The sequence below is a fragment of the Eurosta solidaginis genome, chromosome 5 (assembly GCF_040869045.1).
Source record: "Eurosta solidaginis isolate ZX-2024a chromosome 5, ASM4086904v1, whole genome shotgun sequence".
In the NCBI taxonomy this organism is placed as follows: Eukaryota; Metazoa; Arthropoda; class Insecta; order Diptera; family Tephritidae; genus Eurosta; species Eurosta solidaginis.
In genome coordinates, this window is record NC_090323.1 from 249646774 (window position 1) to 249671122 (window position 24349).

Below are 24349 nucleotides of genomic sequence, written 5' to 3' on the forward strand. Positions count from 1 at the left end.
TCCAACGTAATTCCAATCAAAACTGATAGATGAGCCTTGGTGAGCTCAATCACTTCAGCAAGCTCCCTGCTATCTTCCTATCGCCAGGAAGGTCTCGTTACCCAACAGAACTACGACTTTGCTGCAGATTTATACTTACAGTATGGTTGCTTTCTTGCATACTAAGAGATTTTCGGGCAGTTTCCCGCTTGCTAATAAGGCTCGGGACCCAAGTAATCTTACTCTTAAAACAGCTCTTGTAATTACAAGCGAGGTCGTATGCCTTACCAACTTTTAGTTTCATATAAGAGCGTTATCGAGCCTGAATAAGTCCTCCAGAGCTCCCTTTAAGACGAGACTGAAATAGTTTCGCCTAGTTCTGACAAAAGCAAGGCGGTCCAGTATGAAGTAACTCCACTATTATACCTCATCATTTGTTGTAACTTCAATCACTTTTGAATGATGAGCCTTGGTGGGCTCAATAACCTTGGCTGGCTGCCTTCTAATGTCCAGAAAAGTTTCGTTGCCAAGCGGAACCACGACTAACCTACAGATTTTTATGTTGGGTTTAGTTGCTCAAATGCATTTCGAGATATTTGCGTGACAGTTTCCCACCCCAGAATCCAGATAATCTTAATCTTCAAATAGTTCTTGCAATCACAATGGAGGTTAGTCACTTCCAGTAGCATTGGATAATATCCCATTTACAGCATCCCTATTGGCGAAAACTTTCGTTTGGTAATTCGATACCTATAAGTTCCGGGCTAAACAAAGCTCCTGACAGAGACCTCTTAGCAAGTGTATCCAGCTCCTTCCTATTGCTTTCCCTCAGCAGTCTATCGAGCCATAGTACCCAAATTAAAGATGAAGTCTAGTCTAGATGTCTAGAAAGATATTCAGAGCAAATTTTGTTTGCTCTAGGACCCTCAGTTTGTTTTACCATCCATTTTGTAGGAACTAGCTTTCATCTCTTGGATTCAATGACGATTGTTGTAAAATCCAATTGAATCCCGACTAGAAGTAAAAGATGTATATTGGAACGATTTTCCGTCATCCCTTGTCAAATTTGACCCTGTCGGAAAATCAACAAAACAAAATAAGTAAGTTAATACTCGTCAGGCTTTTAACTTGAACGCGAACGGGTTACTAACAATTTACAAGCGACGCCTACTGAAAATACATAAAAAAAAGGCAAGTACTTGGTGCAACAAACAATGCTATGGCAAATTTGACAAGGGATGACGGAAAATCGTTCCAATATACATCATTTATCCACCCTGTCGGAAAATCAACAAAACAAGAAAAAGCTTAACTGATTCAAGTATCCGGATCTTCATGTATGGCTGAAGCGCATTTTATGAGTATGCTATACCTCTTGTTCGTCAAGGGTACCCACGGATTTTGTCTTATATGTGCAGAATCCTTGCCGGTTCAGTGTCCCATCGAGGTCAAAAACCGAGCTATGGTATCAGCTTAGAATTCTATCTTAAGACTTCCAACTCGCGAAATTTTCTAAGAACGTGGTCCACGAGTTCGATTACGTGATAAATAAAGGACTGCCCACGTAATGGCGAAACAAATATAATACAGGCTTTATTAGTAGTAAAGTGCAAAACACCTTGATAAAAAAGTGACCAGTCAAGAGCCTTTGACTAGCATCAACCTTAATTCAGTTTGCTAAATATTTCAGCGCAAAAATTATATGAAGAAAATGTCCTCTTAACATGGAATGCTGTAAGCCCATTAATTCCTTAGATCATTTTAACCAGTGTTCAGGAACGGATTGTATAATGGACATTTATGCGGTGCGTACACAATCCAGTTGCGATAGCCAGTTTGCTGTATCCGCATTAACCTCCAATTGTTGGAATAGATCCGGCGCACCACTTCACGTTTAGTAGTTCGGTAATTACTGTGACTACGCCATAGTATTTTCTACTCAGTAGTGTTATGACCCAACATACGAAATACGTTAGAAATCTAGTTACATATGTAAGCATAAACAAAGCAGCATGACTTACACATGCATAAGGAAGGCTTGATTGTTATGACTCAACTATGACTTATTCATTAATTTTTCAAAGCGAGATTCTCCTGATCGGGGGTGGCCAATTATCGTATAGTGGTCTTATTTAACGGACTTTCCAAAATTTCTTTTTGACCATGCCCACTTTTTCCGAACAGTATTTGAGGTGTACGCTAGGCGAATTTCGACCCAAATCGTTGTAGCACAGAATGAAAAATGGAATGGAAATATGCATTCTTCTTGTATACAACTAATTGATTTGACTGCAGGGACTAAATTCACCTTGCAATACATATTAAGCAAATTTGCAAATTTTTCTATGAATATATGGATTTTTGTTTGCCACCATCAAATCAATTTTAAAAAAAAAAATGTCTTAATTTATTTGTTCGCCTATACAAATATTTTCTTATACAAACCTATACATATAATGCATTTATTCATATAGATTTTATGTGCCAACATTTTACAACAATAAACACACCCACACATACAGATACAATTTGCAGCCCAAGCAACGAAAGACTAATTTTTCCAATTTTTTATTTCCCATTTCATTTTAGGGTCAATTTAAGGTTTCAAAATAGAACAACAAACAATAAGTGAATACCAAATAAACATGTAAATATTTGATTGCATAAAATTACGGAATGAATGCAAATGTGAAACGAAGTGAAAGAAATATAATCAGAAAAGGTGTCTATGTGATTTGTCAAAGGACCTTCAATATTTCAAATTTGACTAAAGAGCTTCATACAGCTTAGAATCGAACCATTTAGACTCAAAAAGAAACGAAACACACAAAATTGCCTAGAAATTATCGTGACATCAAAAGGCGAAAGGACTTTTATGGCGCTAAAGCAATAGGAATTGAAAGGTAAGATTTTTTGTTGACTTTTAAATATTTATTGAATTTAAGTTATTCAGGTTTAAGGCTCAAAACTGATAAGAAGATTGATGGAATCTTAAAGCATAGACCTAGAGGATAAAGTCCTTGTTATTGAAAAAAATGGTGTATTCAAGATTAATTTACCTTTTAAAAATATAAATAGAAATAAAAGCAGAAGAGAAAGTTCAAGAGAAAAGTTCTTCGAAAGACTTATGGACCTCTACGTGTTGGCGATGGCGAGCACCGAAGAAGATTTAACAACGAGCTGTACGAGCTATACGCAGACATCAACATAGTCGAGCTAATTAAAATGCAGCGGCTGCGCTGTTTAGGCCATGTTATGCGAATGAAAGATGACGCTCCGGCTAAGAAAGTGTTTCTATCGGAACCCGCCTATGGAAGCAGAGGTAGAGGGCGGCCCCACTGCGTTGGAAGGACCAGTTGGAAAAGACGATTTGAAAGTAAAAGTAAAAGCAAAAAAAAAACAAGTAAGAACGGGACTGTCTTCGGCTGTGCCGAAGACTTCATACCTTTCATGAATGGGGCTGAACAATAATCTTATCCCGTTCGTAATCTCCGAATAATCGGATGTATAAGATAAGAAATATATAGTGAACAGATCTACATACCTTAACGATTTTTAAGATAAATATAAAATAAAAAACGGGTAGGTACTTTGTGTGAGGATGCAAAGTTTCAGGTTTTTTGTGGTCTGCGTGTAAAAACTATGACTACGAATCACGTATTTCAAAAATATATGACGAAAACGTAACTATTTGATGAAATTTGATGAATTTTGAAGATTCTAGCCGTAAAAAAGGGGTCAAAATGACAGTTTATATGAAGTATATAATATATATACGACCGATCTCTATGATTTTTTCAGACAACAATATATGCTATATACGTAAGCATTTTGTGAAATTTGAAGCTTCTAACTGTTAAAACGGGGCAGAAATTGCGCAAAGTTTCTTATCTGAACAATCGGTTGTATGAGATATATACTATGTGTACCACCGATCTCAATGATTTTTTCAGACATCAATATATGCTATACACGTAAACAGTTGGTGAAATTTGAAGCTTCTAGCTGTTAAAATGGGGCCGAAATCGTAAAAAAAATATATATATACTATATATATATACTATATATACCATCATATATATATTATATATATCACCGATCTCTATGATTTTTTGACACAACAATACATACTATATACGTAAGCAATCGGTGAAATTTGAAGCTTATAACTGTTAAAATGGGGAAGAAATTGCGCAAAGTTTCTTATCTGAACAATCGGTTGTATGGGATATATACTATATATACCACCGGTATCTATGATTTTCTCAGACAACAATATATGCTATACACGTAAGCATTTGGTGAAATTTGAACATATCTAAACGATTTTTAAGATAAATATAAAATAAAAAATAGGTAGGTAATCTGTGTGAGGATGCAAAGCTTCACGTTTTTTGTGGTCTGCATGTAAAAACTATGGCTACGAATCACGTATTTCAAAAATATATGACGTAAACGTAACTATTTGATGAAATTTGATGAATCTTGAAGCTTCTAGCCGTAAAAAAGGGGTCAATATGACAGTTTATATGAAGTATATAATATATATACCACCGATCTCTATGATTTTTTCAGACAACAATATATGCTATATACGAAAGCATTTTGTGAAATTTGAAGCTTCTAACTGTTAAAACGGGGCAGAAATTGCGCAAAGTTTCTTATCTGAACAATCGGTTGTATGAGATATATACTATGTATATCACCGATCTCAATGATTTTTTCAGACATCAATATATGCTATACACGTAAGCAGTTGGTGAAATTTGAAGCTTATAGCTGTTAAAATGGGGTAGAAATTGCGAAAAGTTTCTTATCTGAACAATCGGTTGTATGAGATATATACTATATATACAACCGATCTCTATGATTTTTTCAGACAACAATATATGCTATATAAGTAAATATTCGGTGAAATTTGAAGCTTCTAGCTATTAAAATGGGGCTAAAATTTGCGAAAATATATATATATATACTATATATATATGCTATATATACCACCATATATATACTATATATACCACCGATCTTTATGATTTTTTCAGACAACAATACATGCTATATACGTAAGCAATCGGTGAAATTTGAAGCTTATAGCTGTTAAAATGGGGTAGAAATTGCGAAAAGTTTCTTATCTGAACAATCGGTTGTATGAGATATATACTATATATACAACCGATCTCTATGATTTTTTCAGACAACAATATATGCTATATACGTAAGCAATCGGTGAAATTTGAAGCTTATAGCTGTTAAAATGGGGTAGAAATTGCGAAAAGTTTCTTATCTGAACAATCGGTTGTATGAGATATATACTATATATACAACCGATCTCTATGATTTTTTCAGACAACAATATATGCTATATAAGTAAATATTCGGTGAAATTTGAAGCTTCTAGCTATTAAAATGGGGCTAAAATTTGCGAAAATATATATATATATACTATATATATATGCTATATATACCACCATATATATACTATATATACCACCGATCTTTATGATTTTTTCAGACAACAATATATGCTATATACGTAAGCATTTGCTGAAATTTGAAGCCTCTAGCTCTTAAAATAGGGCAGTAATTACGAAAAGTTCCTTATCTGAACAATCGGTTGTGGGGGATATATACTATATATACGACCGATCTCATAAATTTTTTCAGGCAACAATATGTTCAATATACGAAAGTATATGGTGAAGTTTGAAGCTTCAATCTGTTAAATTGGGTAAGATATTACAAAAATCCTCTTTTTCTGAAAAATCGGTCGTATGGAGGATATATGCTATAGTGGTCCGATCCGGTCGGTTCCGATAAATGTCTAATCGGACACCCAAATACACCTGCTCACCAAATTTTATCAAGATATCTCAAAAATTGAGGGACTAGTTTGCATACAAACAGACAGACGGACAGACGGACAGACGGACAGACGGACATGGCTAAAACAACTCTGCTCTTCAACCTGATTATTTCGGTATACTTAATGGTGGGTCTATCTATTTTCCTTTAAGGACTTACAATTTTCGGTTTCGTGACGAACTTAATATACCATTTCATTTTCATGAAAGGTATAAAAAAAAATGAAAGTAAATCTAGAAGTGAAAGTAGAAGTAAAGGTAAAAGGAAAGTTAGAGTAAAGGTAAAGGAAAAGTAAAAATAAAAGCGAAAGTAAAACTAAAAGTAAAGGTAAATGGCAAGTTTTGAGTAAAAGTGAAAGCAAAAGTAAAAGCAAAAGTAAATTTGAAAATGAAAGTAAAAGTAAGGGTAAAAGTAAAATTAAAGTAAAAAAATGGAGTCTTGGTTCGAGCTACCTTCGATTTCACACCGAGCTACTCTTCAAGTTTTCATTGTGTCCTTTTTTTATTTTTCCTTAAAATTGGCAGATCGGGTCTCACAGGAAAGCAGATGCATTTTAGCAGTGCACGCCGAGCACGCTACCGCCACACCATGGCTACTGCGAGGCTTCTTCGGAATTATTTCGTGATCATTTGCGGATTACCTTTATTGACCAACAATCTAATCCAACCTGTGGATTGTTTTCTAGATTATTTCGGGGCTATATAGGGATAAATTCGGCTAATAAATTTTTTCGAAAATCTCGGGACTATCTCCGAATTATTTCGGCGCTATTTCTCATAATTCCTGGATAATACTTGGGATTTTTTCGGGACCATTTCGCTGTTATTTTAGCATAATTTGGAATAATTTCGGAGTCAGGTAAAACTGACCGGTCAACTAAAATCTCACATTTACTGATTGTGTCCATAGTGTTATTTTCGGAGTTGTGTTCAACATAAATTTGTTTACTTCGGAAACAATTTCGTATTTTTTTGGGAAAAGCTTTTGTTATTTCGGGATCATGTGAAATTTTTTCCGGGATAATGTAGGGGTTGTTTTGAGAAAATTTTGAGAATCTTTTAGGATTATTTTGTGATAACATCGGGACTGTCTTCGAAAGTAGTTCGGGAGTATTTCTCGTTTGGGTTGGAACTATTTTTAGACCATATTGATTTTCAAAAATCTTTGGACCGTTTTGGAATCAGTTCGTGATAATTTCAGTACTGATTCGCTATTGTAAACAGGACAATTTCGAGAATATTACGAGATCGTTTCGCTATCGTACACGGAATCATATCAGGACTGTATCGGGATCATTTATGCATATCGGTATGTTTTTTCCTGCAATTTCTGACACATTTCCAAGTTTATATTTGTTATCAATTCACAATCACTTCTGGACTATACGCATTATTTCCGATTTTTTATTGGGATCATTTCTGGACTATGTCGGCATTGCTTTCAAGATCATATCGGGATTGGTTTTGGATCATTCCGCCTTATCGCAAAAAATTAACTTGAATAGAATAGCGCTTTCTGTCTGTCCCGCCCTTGCTTCTTTTTAATTTGTACTTTTCTGATTTGTTTGTCATCAGCAACTTTTTTGTAGTTTCCTTTACACTCGGACATATAAAGTGGAGCTATCTGAAATAAAGACCAAAACGATATCAAGTTTTCATATTTCACAGAAGTTATGTGGATACCACTATCCTAGTTTATGGACTGTCATGATCATATCAAAAATTTATTGACATTACTGACAATAAATCTACGCTTGCTTTTTTACTTTTTAGTTCACAACAAATACACCAACTCAGCACTCCACGTGGAACAAGCCTTTTTAATTAGGAGCAAATGAATTTCAATTTATAAATAGCTGGCATTCAGGCACTTCATCATAAAACGTACTATAAAACTTAACGATGTCCAAAGTTATTTGTATAGTAACCTTTTTTTCTTGTATCGCCAATTTGATATTAAGAATTCTTTTCAATTTAACATTTCAATGGCCGGCCTATTCTTTCTGTACCTTGACATTTTGTTTCGTTAAAGGCTTCAACAGCATGAACACAAATAAGTTATTTTTATCGTTAAAAGACTGGTATGGGCCATTACACTGTGTGACACCAAAAAGTACCTGGGAAGTCATTCCATACTTCTAGTAGATCTAGGATAGTGATCACCAAAATATAAACTGCAACTATGTTTGTAAGGGCATTAACATCATAGTGCTCCTAGTTTAGTCGTCAATTAACGAGCAACGAATCAAGACATATACACGCATATTTGTTAACACTCAACGCAAATAAACCGCAAATTCCTCTGATGTTGCTACGACGATCGCTCAGCGACTATTTAACGAAAACGAATAATAATATGTTTGAAGTGAGCGCGAATAAACGTTTCACTATCTGTGGATTTCTGGTCCAGAAGATCTATGAATGAATGCATAAAAGGAGATGGAAACCCCAAAAAACCGAATCACGGGCATAAAATCAGTTTTTCGCACCCTTGTGTTCTTGCGAGCTTTGTTGGCAACAACCCGATTTTCGGTTTCTCTCAGAATCGTATAAAAAGAGACGTAGATTTTTCCAATGATATTCATATATATCAACATACCAATTAATAAACAAATGTGGTATGCTGGGTGAATACACACTAGGGTGGGCTTAAAAAGTGAATGTAGGATTATTTTTTGGGGCACCCCCTTAAAATGTTTAATTTTGTTAGATTTTAAGATTGCCAAAGTCTGGACTAAAATATCACAGGTGATTCATCATTTTGTTAATTCCTTTTTCTGATATTTCCTTGTCAATGCTTTAGTATTTCCATAGATTTTCAATGAAGTCTAGGTGTTGCTTTGGTGCTAAACACGCTCTGAGGGCGTTAAATAACCACGCTTTACAGTTGGTTACCCCAGTGGCGCCGGTTAACATCTTCCAATTGTGCTCAAACCTTGGCAATTTTAAAATCTAAAATAATGAAACATTTTAGGGGGTGCCCCAAAAAAATTCTAATTTTTTTTTTTTACCCTATGATATAATATAACCCTTACAGATACAAAATTTCAGTTTTAAATGTCTATTGAGAAAAATTATCAAAATGGACCCTAAACCAAAAATTTTAATTTAAATGAGGTATCTAAACAAGCTTCATATTTTTTACCCTATGAGATAAAATCACCCCACACTTATTCTAAAAAGTGTGTATGCCATTTCAAATAATGAAATTTTGTCTATCTATAACTGGTGAGAAGATTAAAATTATTACAGTCATATTAATCTGCAAAGGAGGATTTTAAAGTTAGACATCAAACGACAAGTAGATATTTATTAGTTGATTTGATATTTCATTTCCAGTTTTGATGCAATGCAGTTTTTGTATAGTCTTCCTATAAATTAGTGCATATATTTAGCACCAAAATTGATAAAACCCCATTATTGGTCAAAGTGTACGTCTCTTCTTATACGATCCCTAGAAAATCGCGTTCTAAACAACAAAAGTTATAGGCTCGCAAGAGTCCAAAGATACAAAAAAAAAAACATTTTTTTTCTGTAAATTAAGATTTTGTGGGTGCCATGGGAAAATCTTTCTTATATCTTCAAGATCCACTAGAAATTTAGTATTACTGCCTAGGTATTTCCATTTTTGTCTTTTCTGTGTTACTGTGTTTTAACACTGTGCATGTGGTGAGGCACACAAAAGCCATGAAACGGCAAAACGTTTAAGAAACACAACTTTTAGGGTTACCTTGCTTAATTTAAATGCAACCTAATTTTAATAATAATACAATATAAATATTACTAATAAATTTCGATTGACTTTTCACTAATTTATAATACTGCAAAAGTTGACCGCTACTAAGGTTTTCTGGTTAATAAGTTTTCTAACATATAAAATTGGTTTTTAATGCCACAAAAATGTCTGCCCTTATTTATTCAAAAATTTTTTTTTGGTCCGCAATTAATATGTAAATGAGTGCCAGGAAGCTAATAAGTCATCGGTATGTAAACGCTAAAGAGGCGATTCACTTTTGACTTTGTTTTACATTTTGAGTTTAACTGTTCCTTAAACAAAAGGTTAAAAAGGACAATGACTTTTGATTGGTAGACATCAATCTTTTTGTACTTGGCTGCGCATACTTCTTAGCAGAAAACCTTTTTAAATATTAGCCGTTTAATTATTTCCGCACTTGGGTGTGGGACAGTGGGAGACAAAAAAATAAGAAGAATAAAACATTCAATTTTTGGTGGCAAGTTAATTTATTTTGATGAAAAATTCTGCCCATCAACTTTAGCTGTTTTGCAGACTATGAAGTAGCAGTAGAAGTGTTCTTAAATTCTTTCTTATTTTTTTTTTGTTAAAAAAAATCCTTTTCAAACTTTAAATTATATAAAACGCATCTCTAGTTCAATTTAGTTGAGGTTTGATGCGATCTCTGATTTTTTTCAAAACAGTCGAAAAAAAAAGCTTGTTGATTTGTTGATTACTTACTAACGGTATGTGTCACTGGACTGTCAAATAAATACATAAAATACTGTTTACGCTATGAAGTTTAGTTACCGTACGTCCACTGAATAATACTTTATACCAAACTGACTGGTATCCTTTACGTCTCGTTTTATTGCTGGGAATAGAGATAGCTGCAACACTTGGAAGTTACTATACCTTTACGGGTTATTCGCTTACCACATCATAGAAATCTCTTAATACATATGTATAGATATATTGACTTTACCTCATCTTGAATTTACCGCATTTTCGTTGAAACTATCCCTGTCTATGCCTTCTCATCCCTTTCCTTCCCCACAAAACTTGAAGAGTTTAGAAAATTTGTAATATTATAAAATGTCTGGATCTCGAATGAATTTGACGATTGGTTGTTGAGTTACTAGCGGAAGCTCACTCTATGACGCTTTACATAAAACTGGTTGCCATCCCCAACTTGCACCTCACTCTTTATAGTAGAACATAGCGTGTACATCCTTTCTTAGAAGTTACAACACATCTCCGGGTTATTTGTCTTCTACGTTGTAATATGTTTGTTATATACATGAGTGATTTTCCTTTGTATTTCCCCTGTTTCTATAGTATTATTGTTTTTGTTGTTGTTCTAACGGCATTCGTTTACTAGTGGCGGGTGATAGGACCAAAAAGTGATTTGCGATATTGGGTAAAATTCGCCCTTAAATGAAAATATCACCATCATTAATTTTAATAATTAAACTACCCAAGCATTAGCTGACCTCCCAACTCAGTGAAAGTCTTTCCCTTTCTATGCTTACAAATAACGGCGTCGTTGAAATACTTTCTTGTGTGGTTCGCCTTTGTGCTTTTATTCACTGCACCGTCTGCATATCTGCTTAGAGCTCATATAGTTCATCATTATAACTCTTTCGATACTCGCTATCGGCATTACGTACGAGGACCATAAATTATTCATAGAACTTTTCCCTCGAATACTTCAAAAGCTATCTCATATTTCTTGACACCGTTGATCTAAGCAAGGGTTCGCGGGGGGACAACTGAAAAGGTTCTTAATCCATCCTTAATTTACTCTCTGCTTTTTTCCTTCTTATTGCGCTTAAACTCCCATACTTTTTCTCTCTTACCATAGCAGTTTTTCCACCCTCATTCTAGCTTTCATTGCTATTGTAACGAATTTAGTGTAGATTTTAGTTTACGTTCGAATAGCTAAACTGTTGAATAAATCACTGCAATATTCAGTATTGCAAACTGGTCTTTATTTAGATTACTTTGGGAGTAGTACTTCACAATTATACTTCACAACCAATAGCGTGTTTAAATCAGAACTGATTAGTTATTACTCAGCTTGCGCTGCTTTTACACTCTCTGTTGCCTTGTTCGCATATTTCTCCAAAGATCTAGACGTTTCACTTTCTAGAACTGTTATATTTCCTGGTTGGTAATTTAGTTATATGCGCGTGTATGTGTGAGACAGAACTTCGGCTGATGAGTGCATGTGTGTGTGTTAGATATCTCTTCACTTCGAGCTGCTGGTTATGTGTGTGCATGTATTTCTCGTCGCCTTCCATGTATATGTGTAATTGATTATTGAGTTGTTCATGTACGCAAGTGTAGCTTGCTTTAATGTTTTGTTGTTGTGCTTTTATTTACTAACAGCTTAGTGATGTTAAAATTCGCCACACTATTTTTATTTCTATTTCTCTATGCCTGGTTATTCCTTTCCTTCCCTTTTCTTTGCTGTCTATCTCTATTCCTCGCACTTCCTTCCCCCTGTCACTCCACTCCTCTATCTCCATTCCATAACCATTTCCATCTACATATCCACCTTAATGAATCTCTATTTAGCATCATACCCGTTTCCAACTCCTCTACTTCTTTGTCGCTCTCCCTTTCAAATCTCACAACACACCACATTGATTAGTTTCCTGGGTTTTGGAGCGATAAAAATAAAAATTAAGATAATTTCAGACGGTTCAAGCATGAGACATCTCTGATTATAATAAAAACCACTTATTCACATATATTTGCATATATATATGTGCATAAGTGAAGTAAAGTTAATATTTATGTAAGATAGGATTGGTTCACATACGAAATGTCAAGTTGCAAGAACTGCACCCCTAAATTTGAGACTTTTAGGTCAATTTTTATATTGAGAAGCTTTGTAATTCCTCCTAAGAATAATTTTTTAGAGTGCTTTAACCGCTTTAGCAGATATTAGAAAATGACTTCAGAGTTGCAAAGTTTATCAAGCCAAAAACAAGACATACCATTTTTGGAAATCGGATATCAAATAGCCAAGTTACAATAAATTACCGAAAACACTTGATTAGAAGTTTTTCGGGATCCCAACTTTTTTAACTTTATTTCTCGCCCCAGTCTAATCATGAATATGCCATTTCTCTAAAAAATCTGTCATAAATCCTTGCATATTCATAGAAATATTTCTAAGTCCATTTAAGCTACACAAAAATGCAAAGTCACATCTTCTAAACTTGAGATTTAATATTTACTTTGCAATGCTTTGAGAAGCTTCCTTAGTGCCGTCAGGGGATTCATAAAAGCGTGCGTATTGTATATCTCAAACATGCACAATAAATTCCTTCCATATGTTAATAGAGTATATATTTATGCATATTTAAATATCTCTTTGTACAATACATTGAAACAGATTCAAGTAAATACATATATTATATACATATATGTACATATCTACATATAAACGTATTTGTATGGATTTCATTCGCCTTACATATTTGAGCTAAATATAGATGCGGAAAAGTTTATGTATTGAGTTGCCTATATACAAAATAAAGATAAGTTTTTGTAAGTATGTAAACGTGTATGATGCGAGAGCTTTTAAAATATGCTGCAAGTGGCTGAATTACTTAAAAGTTTATTATAATATTTTACGTTAATGTGCCCAAAATACGTGTAAGGCATAATAATGTTTATGTTTGAATACGGAGATATGCATAATAGAATACAAAAGCTGCTGGATAAAGCAACAGGCATATTCAAAAATTCTCCACACGCAAATTAGTTTGAACGGGGAAAAATTTGTTTGAATGACAGCAAAAGCAATATCCATTGTGTGTTAATGTGGCTGAAAAATACTAAATAAGCAAAGAATCAGCCTTAAATTTTTATTTAAATGAAGCGGTAGATTTTTGGTATACGAAAAACAAGAAAAAAGTGTGAGTACCAAATACATTCTACATCTTTTTTCAATCAGAAATTACAGCAGTAAAGAAAGCAGCAGAAATTCTGAAGGAAGCGCGATTAAGCTGCACTCGCATCAATTTATATTTTGATAGTCAGTCTGCGATTAAGGTGATAATCTCACACAGTATTTCATCAAGAAGTGCTCTGGAATACAAAGAAGCATTGGAAAAACTTCGCTCAGGCCGGACACTACATCTTTACTAGATTTCCAGTCATAAAGGGATAGAAGGTAACGAAAAGGCCGATGAGTAGGCAAAGGAGGGTGCAACACTCGATGAGTCGACGATTGACGTCCCAATCCGTTTGGCAGAAATCAAAAGGAGACAGGAGTTTCATATGATCCATCAATCAAGAAAGAAGTGGCTCTTATCTCTGAAGAGAGCAGACTTAAGGCTCACGATGAGCATGCTAACTGGATACTGCGTTCTGGCGTCACATGCTTATAAGTTAAGCCTCGCCAGTAACAGCAAGTATAGGAAGTGTGAGCTGCAGGAAGAAAGCGTTGAGCACGTTCTGTGTTCATGTCGCGAGCTCGCCAAATCAAGGCTTCAGCTTTTGGTGGAGGCAGAATTGCCAGATCTCGAGGCGGCAATTAAGCTGGATCTTAGAAAACTGCTAGTATTTGCCAAGAGGACGGAGTTATTCTATAAAATATGTCCTGGCACCTGATTGGGGTTCTTCCGTTTAGTCGTCAAACAAATTCTGGTAATACCATGGCAAAGTCTATGTGAGTTCTTTATTGACCGGACAGTTCAACCTAACCACATACTAGTCCAAAAAACTAATGTTTTTAAATTAACAGCAGTAACTTTACCAGAAGCAAATGATTTCGGCGTGATGTGAAGAGCTTCGTTGGCCTTTTGTCGATAACAACCGATATCGACAAGATATTGCCTTATTAAAGGTTTATTATGGGAAGCAGAATTATAGTGGAAATATCCGTACATAATCGGTTTCTCATCGACGGGTTACATATTAGTCATCGTTTTAGTGTTAAAGTTTAATCGAAATCAGTTTTATAACACATGCGATAATAATTCGATACATTTTCGATAACACGCCCATAATAAAGTGGTAACACTCCGATAACAGATTGATAACTTTTTGATTACATGTAGATAGATTTGGTTAGTTAATGTGTCGTTAAGAGGAGAGCTGCTGTGAGTGCTCTCAGTGTGTTCCAGATATCGGCCCATTAGTCCAACCAGATTACTTTCTAGTAGTCCTCAATGAACCACTTGCCTACTAAGATAACCGTTAGTAGAATCGAAAGAGGGACCTTTGCAATTTCTACCACACTGTCGAAAAACCTGGCGCACAGAAACGTATGTCGTCTAGTTTGCAGTCTCTGACATCGGCAGAGAAGTGATGTATCACGTTGGATCCGTATGCCTTTAAAGAGGCCTGGTTTCCAGATGAAGTTTACGTTTTCATTTTCGAGCCAGCTGTGTAGATTGTTATGCTCCGAACACTGTCTGTATTGACCATGCTCCGGTAGGACGGCAGGTGAGTTATGATGCCATTTAATCGTTCCCTTTATATGCTATCTAATACCGTTGGTTGCCCATATTTGGTTGGTTTCCACATGTTGAATTCTCTCAGTCGTAGAACCCATTTAGCGCACAATAGATACATGTACACTTGTAGAGGCATCTAGTAAAATAGTACATTAGTCCTTGCTGAAGTCTGCTGCACACTGTGCCTGACATTCGGAGGCATGCTAGTCTTTGAACCTCGCATCTCTAACTTTATTTCACTACTTATCTGGCAACCCTATCAGACATGCTGGATGATACGCGGTGACGTTCCGCGGAAATCCCTTTGCAGGTGTAGTACGCTACCGGAACTTTTTTTGATCTCACCTCAAAGTTACTTTTCCAGATATTTAGAGTTGAGATTTATACCCGCAGAAGATAGATGAATAAACGAAAATTTGTCTGTAATACAAACTTTTATAAACTAAATTAATAACACTTCCCAATCGAATGGACAACAAATCGAAAGCACGCCGATGACAAAATGTTAAAACTCCTTCAGCAAATCTATAATTTTCGTTAACAAAGCGTTGGTTTTTTGAAAAAAATTGATATATTTTCGATAAATAATCGCCGAATTTTCGTTAATAAATCGACAAGTTTTCGATATCAAACCGATTACTCGTCGATAAAAAGTTCATCACACTCCGATAACAAATCGATAATTTGCCTATACCTCGTCGAAAACACATCGATAGCTCATCGATAACAAATTTACAACACGCCATGAAAACACTCGATGGAAAACCGATAACCCATCGATAATAAACGGCTAACGCTTCGATAACAAATTGATAGCACGTATCCCACTTCGGATTCGGCTTCAATTTTGACTTATCATCTTCCTTTGCACTCACCCCGCTTTCTCTTTTCTTTTCTTTCCCCTTCTGCTCCTCTTATTTTTTTCGTTTCGTTTCGTTTCCTTTCCTTTCCTTTTCTTTCCTTTCCTATCCTATCTTTTCCTTTCGTTTGCTTTCCTTTCCTTTCCTTTCCTTTCATTTCCTTTCCTATCCTATCATTTCCTTTCGTTTGCTTTCTTTTCTTTTCCTTTCCTTTGCTTTCCTTTCCTTTATTTTCTTTTCCTTTCCTTTCCTTTTCTTTCCTTTCCTTTTCTTTCCTTTTCTTTTCTTTTCTTTTCTTTTCTTTTCTTTTCTTTTCTTTTCTTTTCTTTTCTTTTCTTTTCTTTTCTTTTCTTTTCTTTTCTTTTCTTTTCTTTTCTTTTCTTTTCTTTTCTTTCCTTTCCTTTATTTTCCGTTCCTTTTCTTTTCTTTCCTTTCCTTTACTTTGCTTTCCTTTCCTTTCCTTTCCTTCCCTTTCCTTCCACTTTCCTTTTTTATCCTTCCCTTGCCCTTCTTTATCTTCAATCGTGACGGTAACCTAACCATTATTATAATCAGGCCTGTTCTGAATTCCGACTCGGAATGAAAAGTAAAACGACATTGATTTCGACTCGGTTTCTATTTGGTGTTCTCAATTCCGATTGTAAAAAATCGATTCGAAGTCGATTTCGAATCGTTTTCATTCCGATTCGGTAACCAGTTTAATCAGCTGTTTTTGTTTATGTGTTTTGGTTTAAGTATCATAAAAATTTATTTTAATTAAAAAATGCCTGCAGATATGGTTTTTGATGCGCAGACGCAAGAATACTTGCTATTGTGCGTGCGAATCGTAAAAATGCGCTGGATCGGAATTCAGAACAGGTCGACTTCATTTCGATCAGCATCGATTTGTTTGCCTAATAGATTTCTTGATAGAAGTTTTTAAAGAAAGATTTATTATGCCAATTTAACCCAAATTTAAACAAAAAATACACACAACTCTTCCAAATAAAATGAAGAATTTAAAAAAAATTATTTGAAAGACAAATATCGCAACATTTGTGTTTAATCTGCCAATTAATTTTCATTCCGACTGCTCAGAGGCAATACTTTTCAAACCGATAATTTTTGGTCGGAATCGAAATTGAGAACACCAATCCATTTCAATTCCGAAAAAATTGATCGGAATCGGAATCCAGAACAGGCCTGAATAATAATCTTTTTCTCCCTCCTCTTCTTCTGTTTCACCTTCATCACATTTAACTGATTTCCTTTGTCGTTTCACTTCCTCCTTTATATATCATCGCTTTGTTTTTCTATTAACTGATTTTCTATTAAGGTTTGGGGTATCTGCACTTTGTATTGTATGTTAAACAAAACCGGGCCACCATTGCGTATGAGTAATATTTATGTTTAGCACACGCAAATGTCCACCTCATGCAGATGCATTGTTTGAAATCTAGTTAATTGGAAACATGCAATAAACAAGTTCATTGTACAATTACTGGGAAATAGCAACCTATCTAAAACAAGTATTTACTAATACATACATACATAAGTGTGAGGTCCTAATTAAAATACTTGTCAATTCATTATGTGAAAACAACGTTAATTGCGTGGCAAACAAATTTGCTCCACAAAATTTAAACATTAATAATTTGAAACAAAATAAAAACAAAATAAAAATAAATTACGTAGATAATTAAAAACACAATTAACAAATAATAAGAAAATAAATAGAAAAACAAAAATTAAAGTTATAAATAACAAATCAACATTGCAAGCAAACAATAAAATGAGAATAAGAAAAAAACAAATGATAAGTGAAATTGTTGGTAAGTAGATTAACTGTCACACAACATTGACGCTTCGTTATATTGTGCTGCTTTGCTGTTGTTGTCACGTTGTAGTTCAAGTAATATCCAACAAATGACATCTACTTAAGATAATAATAATAATAACATCAAAAGCTAATGAGCGCCAACATGGGCGGCATAAATTATTTCGCTATTTGAAATCGTTTATAGTCGTTTTGGTTTTACGAACCTTTTTATGACAGAAAATATTTATGCTGAGCGTAAGTTGAATTTTTGCTGAAGATAACAAAAATTTTTAATGCACATTAAAGTCATAAACAGGAATTTGATTCTTTTCTTAGATAAAATTTAAATAATATTTTTGCTTGATGTGCAGCAGCTGGCATTTGTGTGCTTTACTGAGAAGACTTCTGAGTAGCATAGATAAAATATGGTGTTTTAAGTAGTAGTTATTTATTTCCTAGTTTTTAGATAAAACACTTAGCACTTAGGGGAAATTAGAATATGCCTACGGTTAGTTATGCGTAGCGGAAACTAAAACCCAAATCCAGTGCTTGGTTACCAAAGAAACCATCTACAAAGTTCTCTTTTTCTGATGACCATGCAAAGTCCAAATATCGACTCGGACAACTACTTTGAAGTAAAGATAAACACACGCGTCATTGTAGAGGGGAGAGTGCATGTAGCGACACAAGGAAAGTATACCGTCGAGAAGGTTGGATTAGTATTCCACTCGGTTTTCACACCTGATCTCAGGAACAATCTTCAAACTGGAAGTGCAGCCGAGCAGCAGAAGCACATTTCTGTCTTATTGTAATAGGTATAATACCATAGATTTCCAGCGAGTCATCGAAAACAACTGGTACGATGAGAAAAATCGCACTGTTTCAAAAGAAAGTTCGGTTAGGTCAAGCTGCGCGCTTTGTACCGAGAGCACTTCACTAGAATACTACGAAATTGATACCAAAATCGCTTTCAATGAAATATACGCTCCACTGCCCTGCTATGGCGATGTGATAGCGGCAACAACAAAATAAAAAAAGCGGCTCGAGAAGACTTATTATCCGCCGAGTGGTTCTAAAACGCTATTAAAGAGATGAAAAAGAGCGTACGTTGGTTTTTGGTAAAAATATGGTCACAAGAGCAAATAACGTGAAGCGATACATCACATCTAAAAGGATTGATAAGGACCTTTCAATGCCATTTGAAACTTAACGAGGATTACAAGAAAGGGATTGGATCCGATTTCTAAAAACTGATACGCTAACACCAGTGACTGTGTGATCTTATAAAAGACGAGATGAACGCGTGCGCATCTATAAAAGTCTCATATCAAATACCAACAGAAATCAGCTGTTCTATACATGTACTTGCGCCGCCATCTGGCGAATGTTAGCAATTACCGGTAATGCAGTGTTAGTTCTAATCAAATATTCACAATAGTGCCATAGTACAAACATATTTCGTTTATTTTAATAAAATATGGCTAAACAAAAGCACTACTACTAATAATGCCCAAAGCTATGAATGCCCATCTTTACCACCAAACCTTTATTTTTGAATTTGGATTCCAAATAAGAGCGAAAAAGGGACCTCTACTTAAAAACAACAATTAGAGATAATATATAAGATGGTATGGTTTAGTTCTGGTGTTAAAATTATTCTCTCCAGCATTATGTTAAAGAAATCGGACGCAAGAAAGACGCCTTGTCTTAAGCCTCGTTTGGTTTCGAATGGCTAAAACTTACGGAGCTGGTGGTGTTGCTCAATACCATTTCGCAGAGCCTTATTAATCTTGTAGGAAACTGACATTTAGATAAAGTAGGAATTTTTCCCCGCAGTCAAAAGCTGCTTCAAAGTCGACAAAAAGACGCTGAGTGTCGGTTTCTTTATCGTGACTCCTCTCCAGGATTTACCAGGTCTAAAGCCACACTGATAACTTTCAATCGGTTTGTTGACTATGGGTTTCACTCTTTCGCATAGTACACTAGATAGAACATTGTAAGTGATATTAAGCAGGCTGATTCCACGTTAATTGAAGCAGATATGGTGTAGCCTTTCTTGTGAATTGGACAGAGCGCCAATCTGTAGCCTTGTGAAATATATATAACGACAATTTTAGTACCCTCAAACGAGTTCTAATCTCATCAATCTTGTTTACTAAACTTTCGACTTAAGTTTCTATTACCTTGAATAATTATTGAAATTAATTGGCTTACAAGAAATAATGAGACAGGATAACATATGCGAGGTCTTAATTAAAATCTAAACAGACAAAACGTCAACAAAGCATTTAGTCAATTTGGCATGAGAAAGGAAATTCAGTGGTCCAAGTACGCTTGAAGGAGCGAACCATTAACATTATTTGTTAAGCAAATACACGCACTGATGAAAATAAATAAACGCAAAATATCCAATGGCATTGAAAGGGTTATTGCCGCACATAAAAATATAATTGGTTAAGATAAGTGTAAACAATTTATTAGTTCGCTACAACAAAAACTTAAGCGCTGACATAAAATCATTAAACTTTACTACATACGAGTAGCGTAAACGTTAGATATTAATCATTCTCTGTGTAGAGTTTGAGTGTTTATATTTCACGCCCACGTTAACATATACAACATACTTATATATATACTAGCCTTTACCCGCGGCCCCGTCCGCAAGGAGAAAATTAAATATGTGGGCTATTCACGTTAGCCTGCTTATAAAGTTATCTGTTTAACATTTTTTTTTCTGTCTAATGCATTTTATTTTTGTAATTGAGTAAAAAAAATAACTTTATGAGCTGATAACCTGATAGGATCCCAAAATGATAACGAAATTATCCAGAAAAAGCCACGAAATGACCCCGACGCTATCGCGGACGGATCCCGAAAACCATCCAGAAACGCCCCGGAAGTGTTTCCAAAAGTTCCCGAAGTAGTCCCAAAAAAACCCGAAATGACAACGACACGATTCTAGACTTATCCAGATAACCACACAGAAATGATGCCTGAAGGGTACCAAATTGATCCCGAAATAGTCCCGAAAAAGTTCCGAAATTACCCTGACGGGCTCCCGGACGGATCTCAGAAACCATCCAGAAAATATCCAGGAAGGGTCCCTAAATTATCCCGACTAACTCCAGAAAAAGTCCCGAAATGGCTCCGAGGGGATCCACGATGGATCGCGAAAACCATACAGAAATGATTCCGGAAGGATTCCAAAATGATCCCGAAATAGTCTGTAATTGACCCAGATGGGATCCCGCACAGATCCAGAAATGATCCCGGAAGGGTGCAAAAACTATCCCGGAAAAGTAACAAAAAATTCCGAAATGGTTCCTACGGCATCCCGGACGGATCCAGAAATGATCTCGGAAGGGTCGCCAAATGATCCCAAAATGGTCCCGAAATGACCCTGATGGATCCGGCAAACCATCAAGAAATTATGCCGAAAGGGTCCCAAAATGATCCCGAAATAATACAGAAAAAGTCACGAAACGACCCCTAGAGGATCCCCAAATGATCCCGTATTAGCCCCGAAAAGGTCCCGAAATAACCCCGACGGGATCCCGGCCAAATCCCGAAAACCATCCAGAAATAATGCCGGAAGGAAACCCAAATGATTCCGTAAAAGTCCCGCATTGATTCCGACGGGATCCCGAACGGATACCGAAAATCATCCAGAAGTGACGCCGGAAAGGTCCTCAAATGATCACCTAATAGTCCCGAAATGACCCTTAAGGGGTCATGGACGGATCCCATAAACCATCCAGAAATGATCCCGATATATTCCCGAAGAAGTCCCGAAATGACCCTGACGGGATCTCGAACGCACCCCTAAATGACCCTGACGGGATCCCGGACAGATCCCGAAATCCATCCAGAAATGATCTTGGGAGGGACCCCAAATGATCCCGAAAAAGTCCCGCAATGATTCCGAGGGGATCCTGATGGGATACCGATAACCATCCAGAAGTGATGCCGGAAAGGTCCTCAAATGATCACCTAATACCAAAATGACCCTGACGGCATCCCGGACTGATCCCAAAATCCATCCAGAAATGATCTTGGGAAGGTCCCAAAATTATCCCGAAATAGTCTCGGAAAAGTTCAGAAATTACCCTGACGGGTTCCCGGACGAATCCTGAAAGCCATCTCTAAATGATCCCGAAAAAGTCCCGAAATGACCCTGACTGGACCCCGAAAGGATCCCGAAAACTATCCAGAAATGATGCCGGAAATGTCCTCAAATGATCACCTAATAGTTCCGAAAAGACCCTGACGGGATCCCGAACGGATCCCGACAACTATCTAGAAATGATGCCGAAAGGGCCCGCAAATGATCCCGTATTAGTCGAGAAAAAGTCCCGAAATGAACCCGACGGGATGCCGGACGAATCCCAAAAACCAGCCAGAAATGATGCCGGAAGGGACACCAAATGATCCCGAAAAAGTCCCGCAATAATTCCGACGGGATCCTGAGCGGATACCGAAAACCATCCAGAAGTGATGCCGAAAAGGTCCTCAAATGATCACCTAATAGTCCCAAAATGACCTTACGGCATCCCGGACAGATCCCGAAATCCATCCAGAAATGATCTTGGGAGGGTCCCAAAATCATCCCGAAATAGTCTGGGAAAAGTCCAGAAATTACCCTGACGGATACCGGACGAATCCTGAAAACCAATCTTAAATGATGCCGAAAAAGTCCCGAAATGACCCTGATGGGACCCGGAAAGGATCCCGAAAACTAACCAGAAATGATGCCGGAAAGGTCCTCAAATGATCTCCCAATAGTTCCGAAAAGACCCTGACGGGATCCCGAACGGATCCCGACAACTATCCAGAAATGATACCGAAAGGGCCCGCAAATGATCCCGTATTAGTCGAGAAAAAGTCCCGAAATTACCCCGACGGGATGCCGGACGAATCCCAAAAACCATCCAGAAATGCTTTTGGAAGGGACCCCAATGATCCCGAAAAAGTCCCGCAATTATTCCGACAGGAATCTGAACGGATACCGAAAACCATCCAGAAGTGATGCCGGAACGGTCCTCAAATGCTCACCTAATAGTCCCAAAATGACCCTGAGGGCATCCCGGACAAATCCCGAAATCTATCCAGAAATGATCTTGGGAAGGTCCCAAAATGATCCCGAAATAGTCTCGGAAAAGTCCAGAAATTACCCTGACGGGTTCCCGGACGAATCCTGAAAGCCATCCTTAAATGATCCCGAAAAAGCCCCGAAATTACCCTGACGGGATCCCGAAAGGATTCCAAAAACTATCCAGAAATGATGCCGGAAAGGTCCTCAAATGATCCCCTAATAGTTCCGAAATGACCGTGACGGGATCCCGAATGGATCCCGACAACTATCCAGAAATTATGCCGAAAGGGTCCGCAAATGATCCCGTATTAGTCGAGAAAAAGTCCCGAAATGACCCCGACGGGATCCCGGACGAATCCCAAAAACCATCCAGAAATGATGCCGGTAGGTATCCTAAATGATCCCGAAATAATCCCGAAATGACCTCGTCGGCATCCCGGACGGATCCCGAAAACCATCCAGAAATGATGCCGAAAGAGCCCCCAAATGATCCCGAAAAAGTCCCCAAATGACCCCGACGATATCCCGGACGGATCCCGAAAACCATCCAGAAATGATGCCGGAAGTGCCCCCAAATGATCCCGAAAAAGTTCCCAAATGACCCCGACGAGATCCCGCACGGATCCCGAAAACCATCCAGAAATGATGCCGGAAGAGCCCCAAATGATCCCGAAAAAGTCCCCAAATGACCCCGACATACTCCAGAAAAGGTTCCGAAATGGCTCCGAGGGAATCAACGACGGATCGCGAAAACCATACAGAAATGATTCCGGAAGGATCCCAAAATGATCCCGAAATAGTCCGGAAATGACCCAGATGGGATCCCGCACAGATCCAGAAATGATCCCGGAAGGGTCCAAAAACTATCCCGGAAAAGTCAACAAAAAATCCCGAAATGGCTCCTACGGCATCCCGGACGGATCCAGAAATGATCTCGGAAGGGTCCCCAAATGATCCCAAAATGGTCCCGAAATGACCCTGATGGATCCGGCAAACCATCAAGAAATTATGCCGGAAGGGTCCCCAAATGATCCCGAAATAAAACAGAAAAAGTCACGAAACGACCCCTAGAGGATCCCCAAATGATCCCGTATTAGCCCCAAAAAAGTCCCAAAATGACCCTGACGGGATCCCGAAAGGATTCCAAAAACAATACAGAAATGATGCCGGAAAGGTCCTCAAATGATCCCCTAATAGTCCCGAAATGACCGTGACGGGATCCCGACAACTATCCAGAAATGATGCCGAAAGGGTCCGCAAATGATCCCGTATTAGTCGAAAAAAAGTCCCGAAAGGACCACGACGGGATCCCGGACGGATCCCGAAAACCATCCAGAAATGATGCCGGATGAGCCCCAAGATGATCCCGAAAAAGTCCCCAAATGACCCCGACGAGATCCCGGACGGATCCCGAAAACCATCCAGAAATGGTGCCGGAAGAGCCCCCAAATGATCCCGAAAAAGTCCCCAAATGACCCCGACGATATCCCGAACGGATCCCGACAACTATCTAGAAATGATGCCGAAAGGGTCCGCAAATGATCCC

The 24349-nt window shown here is 37.1% G+C and overlaps 1 protein-coding gene across 1 annotated transcript in view; it reads left to right on the plus strand.

The window, feature by feature from the left end:
• Positions 1-24349, plus strand: part of LOC137253159 (uncharacterized) — a 317974-nt gene that overhangs the window by 57285 nt on the left and 236340 nt on the right. Inside the window, exon 2 of the mRNA XM_067789611.1 lies at positions 2569-2882. The gene's annotated coding sequence lies outside the window, so the exon portion shown is untranslated. The remainder of the gene's footprint in view (positions 1-2568; positions 2883-24349) is intronic.